Genomic DNA, 13,858 nt, shown 5'->3' on the forward strand with positions numbered 1-13,858 from the left:
GAGTTAAGGCCAGCACGTACCTGAGGAGTCAATAAAATGGACTGCTCTGTACTACCTTAGAACTGAGTTCTTAAGGAGCCCTGAAATGTCATGAGCTAGGGAAGCCCTGCCCCGCACTTCAAAGCTCAGGGCCTATGCCCTTAAAGAAACAGTAGCATTTGTTTTTCCAAGAACTATTTTCCCAGGACATCTTTCTCTCCTCCAGCACCTGTCTCTGCCCTTTCTTTTTGCTTTTGTCTACTGGAGAAGCCCCAGGAAGTTTAAAGGGGCACACCGTGACACAGGGCTGACAGACTCATTAATGGCTATCAGCCCACAAGGTCATGGATGCAATCTCATGCTCTGCATGTTCCTAGCTTTTGAGTCCCTTAAGCTGAGAGTGGACAACAGGAATGGATGTATCACTCATGACTGCCTGTTCTGTTCATCCCCTCCAAAGCACCTGTCATTGGCCATTGTTGGAAGACAGGATACAGGGCTAGATAGACCATTCTGACCCAGTGTGCCTGTTCTTTTGAACTCCAGTGTTTCCTAACTTGCAAGAAATCAGTCAGCCTGTTACAATACTATAGTTAATTCTGGCACTTAGAGAAACATGAAATGCCTTTTAAATATAAAATAACTCTAATTTTTCCCTTAATGTTCGATCTTTAACTCCTTTATACAGACTATATGTAAATTCATATACTAGTCCTATGGCTAGCCAGATTACAGGACTAAGACACTGGTCTGATTTACAAGCCAAAAGAAACTGAGCCTAAAGATCTAAGCATACATACAAAGAATTTGTGTATAATGCTAGGGAATGTCACTCTGCCTGCCAGGAACTAATGGCAAAATATTCTAAGAGTTTTGGTTCTTCCTTGAATTAGCTACATTTACACACACTTAGGTAAAACCAGGTAGCCTGGGCCAGGCTTTGGGCCTCTCTAGAAGTTTTATTGGCTTGTCCACTTATAATCACAAGTAAAATAGAAAATGAGCATGTTAGTCAGTAACATTTAAACCACTTGTCAATGGCAAAGACCTTTACAAGGGCTATCTGGATAATTTAGAAAACAATATAAAATAGTTTATGACTCACCACCAACCACTTCAGAGAAAGGACAACAGTTAAATGCAAAAGGAAGGCATAGCTATGCACAATAACACAGTACAGTTGGTAAAAAATTAAAACCTTTAGAGGACTCAAGGGAGATATAAGGAAACCTGTTCAGAGTAAAAAAGTCTTACTGAGAGACCTACAAGGAAGTATTTTGTTTTTGGTTTCCTCATGATGCTATAGTCTCTAGAGGAAGTATTCTTGTTAAACAAATAAAGAATGTGGGTCAAATTCTGCTCTCCGTTAAGCCAGTGAAATATCTGAATTTAAAGGAGTGAACCTGTGTTCGTAATAGAGTAGGTGGACCTGGTTCTGATCGCAGTTGCACTGAAGTTAATAAAGGCTATCGCCATTGAAGAATCCCTCATTCTTTTTCACATGGGCTATGTCTAGATTACAGTGATTTGTCGACAGAAGTTTTTGTCGGAAGATAACTTCCAACAAAACTTCGGTTGACAGATAGCGGCCAGACAGCAAAGCGGATCACTTTGTTGATCCACTCTGTCAACAGAGTGGCCAGAGTGCTCGATTGCTCTCTCAACAGAACAACCACCCGGAACACTATCAGACAAAGTTGCATGGCTGGCAATCCCTTCCGGGAGCTTCGTCAAGATGCACCCTTCAAGGGCCCCCCTCAGACTCCCGTTCCCTGCCCCTGATGAGGCATGCCTACCTCCACAAGGGACTGCAAAGCTGCCAGAGCAGGGCTTTGAGGCTTTCTGGGAGACACAGCTCTATCCAGCGAGCCATGGTAGCAGAGCAGGCCTCAGGCTTGTCCTGGCAGCATGCAGAGGTGCTTCAGCACTCTGTGCAGCTCCTCAAGGCTCTCCTCCTCTTCCTCAGGGAAGGGCAGCCTGACGCCACTTTTGAGGACCTTGCTATGGCTGCTCAATGTCACAACTGCACCTGCCCCACTGGTTGCACAGGTAGATAGGAGGCACCGCACCATTTCTGACTGGTCAGTTCTGACTCGTCATGGGGCAGTAGGATGACCAACAGTGGCTCCAGAACTTCCAAATGTGGAAGGACACCTTCCTGGAGCTCTGTGCCCCTGGCTTGTCCCTGCCCTCCATAGACAAGATACCTGGGTGTGGCCTGCCATCCCCGTGGAGAAGTGGTTTGCAATCACCCTCTGGAAGCTTGCCACCCCAATAGCTATTGCTCGGAGGGAAACCAGTTTGCTATGGGGAAGTCCACCGTCAGGGCCCTCCTCGTGGAAGTAAGGCACTCTCAGGCTGCAGTCCCTGTATGAGGGGCGGTGCGTGTCCTGCCAAAGGGGGACCCTTGGGAAGCAGGGCTGGGGGTGTTAGAGGTTGAAGGGGAAGGGGTTAGGAGGGGTTGCTGTGGCGTATGAGGCTTTACACCAGGCAGCTGTGTTCAAGCCAGGAACTCTTTCATGCCCACCTCTACTGGGCCTGGATGCAGGTGGAGTGTGCCTTTGGCAGCCTCAAGGCACGATTTCAGTGCCTGCTCACTAGCCTGGATGTGGGAGAGCACAATGGCCTCCCAAACTGTGGTCACGTGTTTTGCCCTCCACAACATAGTGGAGGGGAAAGGGGAGGCCTTCCTCCCATGGTGGGGGGGCAGATGCCAGCCATGGGTACAAGCAGCTGGGTGCAGCTCTGATCCCCCAGGCACACTGGGATGGGGTGCAGATCCAGGAGGCTCTGAGGGAGATCTTCTCCCACGGACTCCAATAACCCTCCCCAGGACCCCCCCAGCAGTGGGCCTCAGGCCCACAGCCCTATCCCAGCCCGACCACTACCCCTCCCTTTGCCCCCTGCCCCCTTTCTGACCCCTGCCCAAAAACCATGGATGTGGGGTTTGTTCTCAAATAACTGATTTACTTAAGCAAAGAAAAACGTGGAAAAGAAAGGGTGTATTAACAAGCTACGTACAATAAAGCAAAGTGCAAAACCAATTAATTATGTACAGTGGGGGTGCTCAAAATGGGGGTAGGGGGAATCAGAACACGGATAGTGTGGCTTGGGACAGGTGGTGTGGGGGCCTCAGTCCACAGAGGGGGCTGGGGGATGCAAACCTGAGGGGGATTTGGGACCCTGACTGGCATCAATCTCTGGATCACCTCTCACCATGGGTGCAGGGTCCCCATTGTGGCTGAGTTGGGGCTAGGAGCAGGGGGAGGTACAGAGGCAGCGGGGCTGGGGCAGGGTCCAGGTTGGCAGGGGAAGTTGGAGTGGGGGCAGTGCTGAGAAGCAGGGAGAGGGGCATGGCCCTCAGCCATTGCAGGACATCTATGATGCCCTGCGGAATGGCTGGCAGGAGCAGGGTGGTGGTGGGAAGGAGCAGAGGCATGTGGGGGTGGCAGCCACAGGGGTCTGGGCCACCACGTCCCACTACATACTAGTGGTAACGTCGAAGCAGGATATTAGTCAGTCCAAGGCCCATGACCATCACTCTTGGTTGTCCCACAGCCACCGCTCCATGAGTACAGTCATCCTCCAGAGAACCCCATAGTGGTTCCTCTGGAGGTCCTTTTGCACCTGGTGACAGCCCCTTTGACTGTGGGCTCACTCCGGTGCTGGGGTGGGGCTGGCCTGGTCCTCGGACGGTGCAGGTACAGCTGTAAGGAACACAAGAAGAAGAGACATCGAGCCATTCGTGCAACACAGCCCTTAAGGCCCCGCCCCGCACTGTGAGCAGCTACCAACACTGCCCTGAACCAAGGGAAGGGAATGACTGGGGAGCAGAGTCATGTGTGGCCTGCGCAATGGGCCTTGTTGCATGGGGGCTCCACAGTGCCTCCAGGACCAGGCTGACTGCAGCAGTGCCCCCAGTCCCATGGGTTAGTGGCCAAGGGGGCTGTCTGGCCACAGGGGGTCCCCACATGGGTGGCAGGTGAGCTAGGAGCAGCCCAGCCCTCCGTGGGGCCACCTTCACAGTTGCAGCTCAAGGCGCTGTCCGAAGGAGCTGCCTTTCACCTGTGTGCATGCCTGTGTGCTGGGAGCCACACTCCTCAGTCTGTCTGGGATCAGACTGGTTCCCTTGTGGCTAGCCTGCTTCCAGCTGTGGCAGGTGCTGGAACCGCCCCCTCCCCCTCCCCCACTCACAGGGCCTGCTGCACATCCAGCCTCCCGTGAGGCTGCCTGGGGGCTGCCTGTTGGGTCTGGGTGGCACACATGACCTTTCATGTGGTTCCACGTGCCAGAACCTCAGTGCAAGGTCCCAGCCGAGCTGCCTGGGTGACACTTGTATTATCTGTGCCCCACACCCTGGGGTGTCTGACCTGTGGGATACTTACCAAAGGGACCTGTGCCAGCACCAACGACACTCAGGAGGTGACCTGGCTGGTGGGGATCAACTCCACGATGATCTCCAAGCTGCTGCTCTCCTCCAAGGCCACATCTGGCTCCATTGGAGGTTGGGTCTCGGAGGCCTGCTTCTCCCTTAAGGGCTCCAGCTTCCAGGGAGGGTGGGCCTTCAGCACAGTGTTGATGGGGCATGTGAGTGGTGATGTTTCCCCTTCTCCAGCATGTCATCAAGCTTCTTGCAGTAGGGGCAGGTGGTGGGTCCTGTCTCGGAATATCAGGCTGCATCCCAGGCTTCAGCGTAGCCCTGGCGAAGTTCTTTAACCTTCATCCAGACCTGTTGCATGTTGGGGGTGGGGTGGCCCTGTTCTGCAAGGATGGTGGCCATGCAGGCATAGGTGGGGACATTGTGGCACTTGGCCTTGGGGTCCAGGAGCATGTGTCCAATAGGGCCTGCAGCTTGGGCCCAGTAGAGGAGACTGGTGCACTAAGGGGTGGTTCCTGGGGCCACTCCAGATGGCCCCTGAAAGGCCCTGGGGGGTCTTGGTGTGCCTGGCTGTTTGCCATCTGAAAAGGCTTGTTGCAAAGGAGTGGCTGTGAGGGTATGGGTGAGCGCTGGTGGTGTCTCTGCCACTTCCATGCTCTCAGCTTCCTGCCAGACGTTTTTCCAGGCTCCCTGCAGCTTTTAGAGGGGCCAGTGGCAGGAACCACTGAGCTGGGATTGATGTGGACAGGGTGTCCCCTGGGGCACCATGCAGCATCTTGGAGGCCTTTCCTCTCAACAGAAGGCTCCGCGCAACATCCAGACTGGCTTTCTGTCAACAGATCTCTGTTGAGAGAGGCGTTATACCTCGTGGGGAGTGGGATAACGCTGTAAACAAATGTGCTGATTTTTGTCAATTTATGTCGACAGAACGCCTTGGGAATCTGGACGCCCCTCTATCATAGACATAACCATGGAAATGTCCTCAATTCTGGAGCAGAGAGCCTGTGAAGAAGCTAGGTACAGCTTGCGGATCGTCATCATCAATCTATGCCAGTTCATGTCCTGGCCTGCCTTAGGTTAGAGCTGTCTTGGAGCTTCTCTAAATTTGTGCCAGCTAACACCATTCCTTTTGGAACTGTATACCAGCTGAAGATAATTGGAGTGAAGTGTGTTCTGGCCACAAGCCTTTACATTCTTCCCTGTGCCAGAGCTTTGCTGGGAGATGTCACAGGGGCTGGGACACTTTCACTGCTCCAGGAAAGAACTCCCCTGTACTGCAGGAATTCTCAGCTGGCCAGTCCCAGGTGCTTTCCAGCACCAATGGAGCAGCACTAAGGGGCTAAAACACAGAAGAATGTGGCTTTATGGAATTATATTGGCCTAAAGCCAATGTGGGAAACCAAAATTAGGCCCACTGAAAGTAGGATTTTGCCCTAAGGAAGAAAAGTCAAAGAAACAGGCAGAAAAATGTAACAAAAAATAAAATGAGAAGGAAACGGAGATTGGAAAATGGACAATTAATAAAAAGATCTGTCAAATATTGGGTTAAAAACCATTGCAAGGATTGGTGACTATGAATAGGTTATGTGTTTGCAGGATCAGGGTCTCAGAGTTTAGAAAGGCACAAATGAGAACTTTAAACATAAATAATCAGAATGGAAAATAGCTGCATTTACATACAAGAAAGCTGTAAAAAAGGTTATTCACTGTATGGATGTTTGGGAGCCAGTTTGGAATCACAGCAGTACAAAAGAACCAGAGGTAATTTAATAAAGGTACAGAGGAGGACAAAGCAGAAAGATATGGGGTGAAAGAGGAATGGTAGCTCTGCAACATACAGATTCTGCCCTGTCCCAGAGATTTCAGCTCTGTGTGGTCCAGGGATTCCAGTACACTTTGGGAGCAGAGCTGCAGAGCAGCTGCACTGAGTTTACACTACTGCTAATGGTATGCACCCTTCAATGCATGCTAAATTTCCTGTCAGCAGACTTCCTGTCACCACATGACTTTAATTCCAAGTACTTTTCCAAATATTAATGTATGGAGTTAACAAGAGACAAATGTAACAAGCATGATCTCATTGCTTTTCCCTATTATAACTCACTCTCCAATACCCCAGTCTCCTTTCCTTTGTCATCCATCACCATCTCACATCAGATTCAGATTTAACATTGCTCAAAGCAGGATCCTATCGATTGTATTTGTCTATTGAGTGCCATAAATGCCCACCTTACAACATAAATAACAATGGTAATGATTAACCATTCATTCCTGCGCAGAACCTGCATCTTTTTTGGGGTATATCTACACTTACCAGGAGAGTGACCCAACCAGGGTCAATTTTCCAGAGTTCAGTTTCATGCACCTAGTGGGGATGTGTGAAATTGAGCTATCAGGGGCTCTGCAGTCGAGCCTGGTATTCCTCCGTATTGTGAAGAGTAAGACTTGCAGCCCTGTTCCTGGCTCCTCATGGCATGGTGGAGTGGGGAGCCACGCCTGAGGGGCTTCAACCCCATTCCTGGTGCCTTGTGGCATGGGGTAGCCAGGGAGCTCCCCTGCAAAGATAGCAGCCCCAGTTGCTGGGAGCAAGTCCCAGTTGCTGGGAGCAAGACAGGGAGCTTCCCCGCAGGAGGGAGGCAGCCGGTTCCAGCACCCTGCAGTATGAAACAGCTGGGGTTCCCTTCAGTGTGGAGCAGCTATGGAGGAACCCTCCCCCACTCCTCCTGTAGGCAGCAACCCCATTGTGTCCCACTGCTTGGGGCAGCCCCTCTGCAGCCAGTCCCCTTCTCTGCCGGGCTGCATTCCTGGTACTCCATGGCTGGGCAGCCAACCCCACAGCCATGGAGGACCCCACCCCCATCCCCACAGGCCTGCAGACTACAGCCTTCATCCCCAGGCTCCCTGCCCTCACTAGAAAACTGCAACCCCTTATGCCCAGGGCCACCACTGCAAGGCAGGAAATCCGCCATCTACTGCCCCACTATAGGGCATCAGCTGGGAGCAGCAGGGCTTAATCCTGCAATCCCCACGTGTTTCCTGCGGAGAAGCCTCTGGAGCCCATGGGGCAGAGACAGGGCCAAATTAACCCCCTTTGGGCCTGGAGCCCAAACATTTATGTGGGCCTGGAGGGTGGCAGTGGAGCATGGTTCAGGCCCTTCTAAAGAGCAGTGACTATTTACTTGTAAATATATATATATATACCTATTATTAGTTATAAAAATGCAGTAAGTCTTTTTAATGAGTGCTCAGTAGACAATACCATTTCAAATGTTTGTATGGCATAGGTCTGATTGATTTCCACTGAACTTGCTGAAGTCCCAGCAATTGTATCAGGCATCCCGTATGTGGCATAGGAAAATATGGTCACCCTACCAAAATAAAAGTCTGTCCTGCCAGTGTACCTCTTTGATGTGGATGAAATTATAATTTTCACTTGTGCTAATGATGGTGGTGGTGGTTCTGATAAAGACACTTGTCCACTCACATTTCAAAGAAGTCACATGTTCTTACTTATGTCTATGCATATGCGGCTTCAATCTATTGGCAAACTCTGCGTAATCTAATTAAGCTACATAGTTGCCAGAAGGAAAAGAATCACAAGACATCATTCGGATTCCTGGCATTTGGAATTTACAAAAGAATACTGTTCTGAGAAGCAATCCTTTGGGGAGAGGGATATCTCAATGGTAGAGCATTGGCCTTGTAAACTCAGTGTTTGGAATTCAGTCCTCGAGGGAGTCTTGTAAGGGTCTGGAGCAGGTCAGACCTTTGAAAAAAACAACTGTCAGGGATGGTGATAGGCACTGCTGACTGCATGGGAATGGACTCAATGACCTCTCAAGATCCCTTCCAGCTCTGTGATACATATAAGTCTGAGTATCAGGACTGAAAAACTCTGAAGTTCTGGCCCATGTAGCCTGAACTGTGAACTAGGTCCCTTTAATGTCAATAGAGGTGAACCTCACAATCATTTATAAAGCACTTGTAAGAATACCCCCCGAGTCAATTTTCCAGAGTTCAGTTTCATGCACCTAGTGGGGATGTGTGAAATTGAGCTATCAGGGCTCTGCAGTCGAGCCTGGTACTCCTCTGTATTGTGAAGAGTAAGACTTACAGCCCTGTTCCTGCCTCCTCATGGCATGGTGGAGTGGGGAAACACACCGGAGGGGCTTCAACCACGTTCCTGGTGCCTTGCGGCATGGGGTAGCCAGGGAGCTCCCCTGCAAAGATAGCAGCCCCAGTTGCTGGGAGCACAGGGCAGACAGGGAGCTTTATGCTTTGAAAGGACTATATCTAGATGACATTTGTGTGTAGCTCCTTTGCTCCAGAGGACTGCACAGCATATCTGAATTTACCCTCCATTTATTATTTTTATTATTATTATAAATTGTTTTGTGGTAGTGCCAAAGAGCCACTGGCATGAACCAGAGCCCCAATATGCTATGTACTCTACATACACAGAACAATAGCTGGGCTTTTCCCTGGAGACCTTTTTAATTTACATAACTTGCATTTACTAAATAAAAATATAGGGCTAGCTTGTGGTGTTGAGCAGAGCCCTCAGCAAGGAGTTGAGTGCAATCTGTAGCAATTAACGGTTCATTCTACTCAGAGAGACAAACTACAGTGCCTCCTATACATCCTCCTTGCTCTTGGAGAGCATAGTAAACATATGTATATGCTTGAAGGAAATACAATGCAGCACCATGAAAAAAGCAGCTTCTGATCAATGATAAATTGGCAGTCACATATGTTGTATTTAATTACTTGGTGCAAGAAGGTTTTAGTTAACCTCCTATCTCAAGCCAACTATCTTAGATAATTATATCCCCCTTACCATAATGACAACATCTGAGCAGCTTACAGTATCTTTAAAGCATTTATCCTCACAACCCCTCTGATGTTATTGTCACCTAAGTGTCACCGGCCCCTGCACCCATATCCACAGTCAGATGTGACTGTCATCTAGCAGGGAAAATGGAGGTTTTATTAGTTGACAGGGATATGGCATAGAACATGCTTGTCAGCACAGTAACCAGAAGCAGTCAATACAGTCTGGAGAGGACCCCAGAGCCAGGGCCCCAGCTCTCCCACTGCCTCCTTAGCCAGCCAAGACTGACTTACTCTCAGCAGCCAGGTACCAGCCCCCTAGCAGGCTTCTCCTCTGGCATTTGTTCTGCTTCCCAGGCAAAAGGTGTCACCTGGTTGCACCCACTCCTGTGCACAGATTATTAAGGATGTCAACCATTGTGTACATGCCATCTCACCAAAATTTCCATCAACGTCTAAATATTAATACATTGCTCAGGATAAATGAGGAACACATACGGGGTTACTATAGGACAGTAGAACTCATATGCACCATGACAAGATGAACGAAATCTTCACTTTGTCACACTTACAGATGGGGAATAGAGTCACAGAGAGAAGAAATGATCTGCCCATGGTCTGTTGCAGAGAATGTGGTCAACAAAGTTCTGTGTGAATACAGGTTGAACCTCTCTTATCCGACACTCTCTCATCTGGCAACACCTGTAATCCAGCATGATTTTAGTTAGCCAGACAATTACTTATCATGAATGTGACCAAGTTTCCCATGGTCCAATAAATTTTGTTTACAGTGACCAGTCCTGACTCAGTGGTCTGTGCTGTGATTTAGATGTAATTTACCCCAAATGTATTCTAAGAGCCCAGTAAGCAGTGGAAGTGTTGGTAATGCTGGTGGACAATATTGACCTCCCATGGGCCAGCAAATTCTCTTGTTCGGCACCAGTCAGGTCCCAGGGGTGCCAGATGAGAGAAGTTCTACATGTGCCCTCATTATTGGACAATTATTTCTCTCTTCCAGAAAATATCACATTTTACTGTATTATAATGAATATTTTTTTTTTGTGCAACACTGGCAATATTGCAATGTTACAGGCAATTTACTTCTCTGCCTACTTGTAATTTACTTTGGGATCAGTGGGCTTAGACTATCATTAATATTTGAAAACTAGCCACTCCATGGCTATGTCTACACTTGCCAAAAACTCTGACATGGCCATGCAAATGGCCATTTCGAAGTTTACTAATGAAGCGGTAAAATACCTATTCAGCGCTTCATTAGCATGCGGGTGGCCGCAGCACTTCGAAATTGACGCGGCTCGCCGCCGCGCAGCTTGTCCAGACGGGGCTCCTTTTCGAAAGGACCCCAGCTACTTCGAAGTCCCCTTATTCCCATCTGCTCATAGGAATAAGGGGACTTTGAAGTTGCCAGGGTCCTTTCGAAAAGGAGCCCCATCTGGACGAGCTGCGTGGCAGCGAACAGCGTCAATTTCGAAGTGCTGCGGCCACCCGCATGCTAATGAGGTGCTGAATATGTATTTCAGCCCTTCATTAGTAAACTTCGAAATGGTCATTTGCATGGCCATTTCGAAGTTTTTGGCTAGCGTAGACACGGCCCATATGTACAGCAGCTACTTTTTGTGCCATTATTACCCATTCTGTGAATTATATCAGTGCCATGTTATAGTGACATTGTATTGATTTAAACTGAAGGATCACAGTGTACAGTTACTAGCAAAATCAAGGAAATTTTTGACAGAGCTAAAAGGAAAACTGTAATGACTCCAGCAGAATTATTTTGGGTCCACTGGTCTTTATGACCTAATACATTTTTAGTATGTATTAGTTCATAAAGAATGATCTGGGAGCACATTTCTCTTAATAATAAAATACTGAATAATAGGACTTTTTTCTACTGTGCCATATTCTTAATAGACAAAATGTGGCAGGAGGGTCAGAGCTATAGTAGTGTTGATAGAACTTTTCTATTCCAGTTTATTCACAGAGGACCAAATATGAGCTCCAAGGCTATGTTTAGACTGTAGCTACATCTCAAAATAATTTATGCAGTCTGCACAATGCAAATTGTGTAAATTATTTTGAGATACCCTGTTTAGAACGCAGTGCCATTTAGACAGCACCAAAATTCAAAATAAGGGCCTATTGTGAAGCTTCCATTGCCCCCCTTGTCTACACTAGAAAAATAACTTTGAAGTAGAGCATCTACACACACCCTACTTCAAAGTTAAACTTTGAACTAGGGCACTACTCCATTCCCAGGAATGGAGTAAGGACTTTGAAATTGGGAAAAAAAGTATCTGTGTAGACTCTCTGCTGGCTACATCGATGTAGTGCCTAACTTGGAAGTTAGTTCCTAGTGTAGATGCACCCGCGGGGTAGCAGAACCAGAATGCTGGGCTCGAAAGAGCGCTGCTATTTCCAGCATGGGGAAAAGCTGTGGACTTGCTATTTTGGGATACTTCTGTATCCCAAAATAGCAGCTGCAGTCTGAACATAACCCAAGTTTTGCTCGTGGGACATGAGCCAAAGCTACATTACTGTTTGTCCATGTTTAATAGGCTACAGTCCCAATTACCATCCTTCTCTGTAGATTCTGTCTGCTAGGTGCAGAAATAATAATGTGTGAGAGGTGGGATAGATATATTAGGCCCAGAATTGCTAAAATATATAGAAAACATCCCACTGAAATGCCTTCTCTGTAATTCTAGGCTCTATATAGATTGGGGTAACATAGGAAAGGCAGAAAAGAGCTATGTGGCTTCCTGATTTTGCATGTATGCATAATCTGTAGGTCCAATTTGACCTATTATTTGATTATTTTTCCCACTAATAGGGCTACTGCCACTCATTGGGGATGGTTTAATTATGGCTGCAGTTCGCACAGCTACACAAGTGACCTTACGAGGGTGCAGCTGCAGTGACACAGCTGTACTGCAGTCAGGTCCCTAGTGTAAACACCGTTAGGCCAGCCAACAGCATGGGGTGGAGAGAGGATGAAGCTGGGGGCAGGGGCAAAGGAAGCACTTTCATAGGAGCTCGGTGTTTCAAAGGGGTCCAGAGCTCTGGCACTGACACTGCTACTTTGGCTGAGGCAAGTGGCTGGAGCTCCAGGCTCTTTGAAGTGCTGCAGCAATGTTGTTCTGTCTTTCTACATGGCTAAGGGGAGGAAGGGAACAGTGCTACAGTCCTGATGGCCCTAGGCCCCTGACTCTTATTGCCATCCAGGGAGTGGCAAAGCAGTGCGTCTATCCCATCAAAGCTCATCACCTAATCAGTCTTTTTGTTAGCCTTTAAAGTGATCACTGTTAGCCTTTACGTGACTGCTGGGTTTTTTTGTTAGAATACAGACGAACAGGGCCACATCTCTGTTACTATTCAATGCAAAACTGTTAATGCAAATGCTTCTACATTTTCTATCTGCACCCAACCTGCACGGCCAGGCAGAGATTTATGTTTAGATTAAGATGGGCTAGAAGTCCCGCATTGATAAGGTGTTAAACCCATCCCAGTCAGTGGCGCTGCAAGAGCGTAACCACAGAAGTTGGCCGTGTAGCTGTGAGACGACAAGACACAGCAATAATACGCTTTGTGATGTGGGCTAGCCCAGCTCCTGGGTTTGTTCCCAGCAGCGGGGCAGACACACTCCGCCCTATGCGCTATTTGATGCGGGTGAGAGGGTGAGGGCAGAGGCTTCACGGCTCCAAGTGCGCATGACGGGATCTATGGCCGGGCTGCCTCGCGCCGAGGGAGCATAATCTCACGCTACCCTCCCTCCTTTGCCTTGCCGCTAGCGGAAGGAATTGACGCTCCTGCGTCACGTAGCTGCAGCTGGCGGGACCGGAGGCTAAGTCAGGTAAGCGGCGCAGTGGGGCTTCCAGAATGCTGGGGCCGCAGAGGCCGCTTCTCTCCCCGTTGGAGAGTCCGTTGGAGTGGCGAGCGCGAGGCTGCGGCATTCCCGGGGCTCGGAGGTTCAGCCGCGCAGGCTCGGGCGCCTGAAAGTGACGAGTCGCTCGCTTTGATGGCTGGAGCGGGGAGCCTGTGAGGCATCCCCCGGGCTGTGCGAACGCCCGCCAAGGACACGCTGGAGATGGGCGCTGCCCTGGGGCGGTGGGGTCTGCTCGGTATGGGGCAGGGAAGAGCGCTCCCCCGCCCTGTGCGTGGGCACTCGTTAGACAAGAGCTCCTTAGCAGGCGGGCTGCGGCGGGGCGATTTCTCTCTTGGGCGGCGTGGGGAGAGCCCCGCATTCCGGGGGAGCGGCCCTGTCCAAACGACTCGCGGGGGGATAGGTCTGGCCGCATGTGGCCTCGGGGCACGTTTGTAACCTTCCGGCAGCGGGTCCAATGAGTATCCCAGCCTGGAAACTTGCCGAGAGGCCTCCACGTGAGTGGGCGCTGAGTGATCGCTCCGTTTCACGGGCCGGGGCTCCCCGTCCTGTTTGTGCAGGTTGTCTGTAACACAAGCAAAGCACATTCCGTCTGAGGAATAGAAAGTCTGACTTCTTCCTGGGAGGCACCTTTCTGTGAGCCCTCTGTGATGCTGTACTCCGTTTCCTGCCTGTCCCGTCCCTTCTTTCAGGGCAGGCTGTCGCAGGCAGGACCACTGTCAATCTAACAGGTGCCTTGAGAGCCACAAAAACTACAGGAAGTCCTGTGG

At 49.5% G+C, this 13,858-nt stretch overlaps 1 protein-coding gene across 1 annotated transcript in view; it reads left to right on the forward strand.

Annotated features, from left to right (window-relative positions):
* Positions 1 to 12,934: 12,934 nt before the first annotated feature.
* Positions 12,935 to 13,858, forward strand: part of FOCAD (focadhesin) — a 165,944-nt gene continuing 165,020 nt past the window's right edge. Inside the window, exon 1 of the mRNA XM_074994977.1 lies at positions 12,935 to 13,058. The gene's annotated coding sequence lies outside the window, so the exon portion shown is untranslated. The remainder of the gene's footprint in view (positions 13,059 to 13,858) is intronic.

The sequence above is a fragment of the Carettochelys insculpta genome, chromosome 5 (assembly GCF_033958435.1).
Source record: "Carettochelys insculpta isolate YL-2023 chromosome 5, ASM3395843v1, whole genome shotgun sequence".
NCBI lineage: Eukaryota > Metazoa > Chordata > Testudines > Carettochelyidae > Carettochelys > Carettochelys insculpta.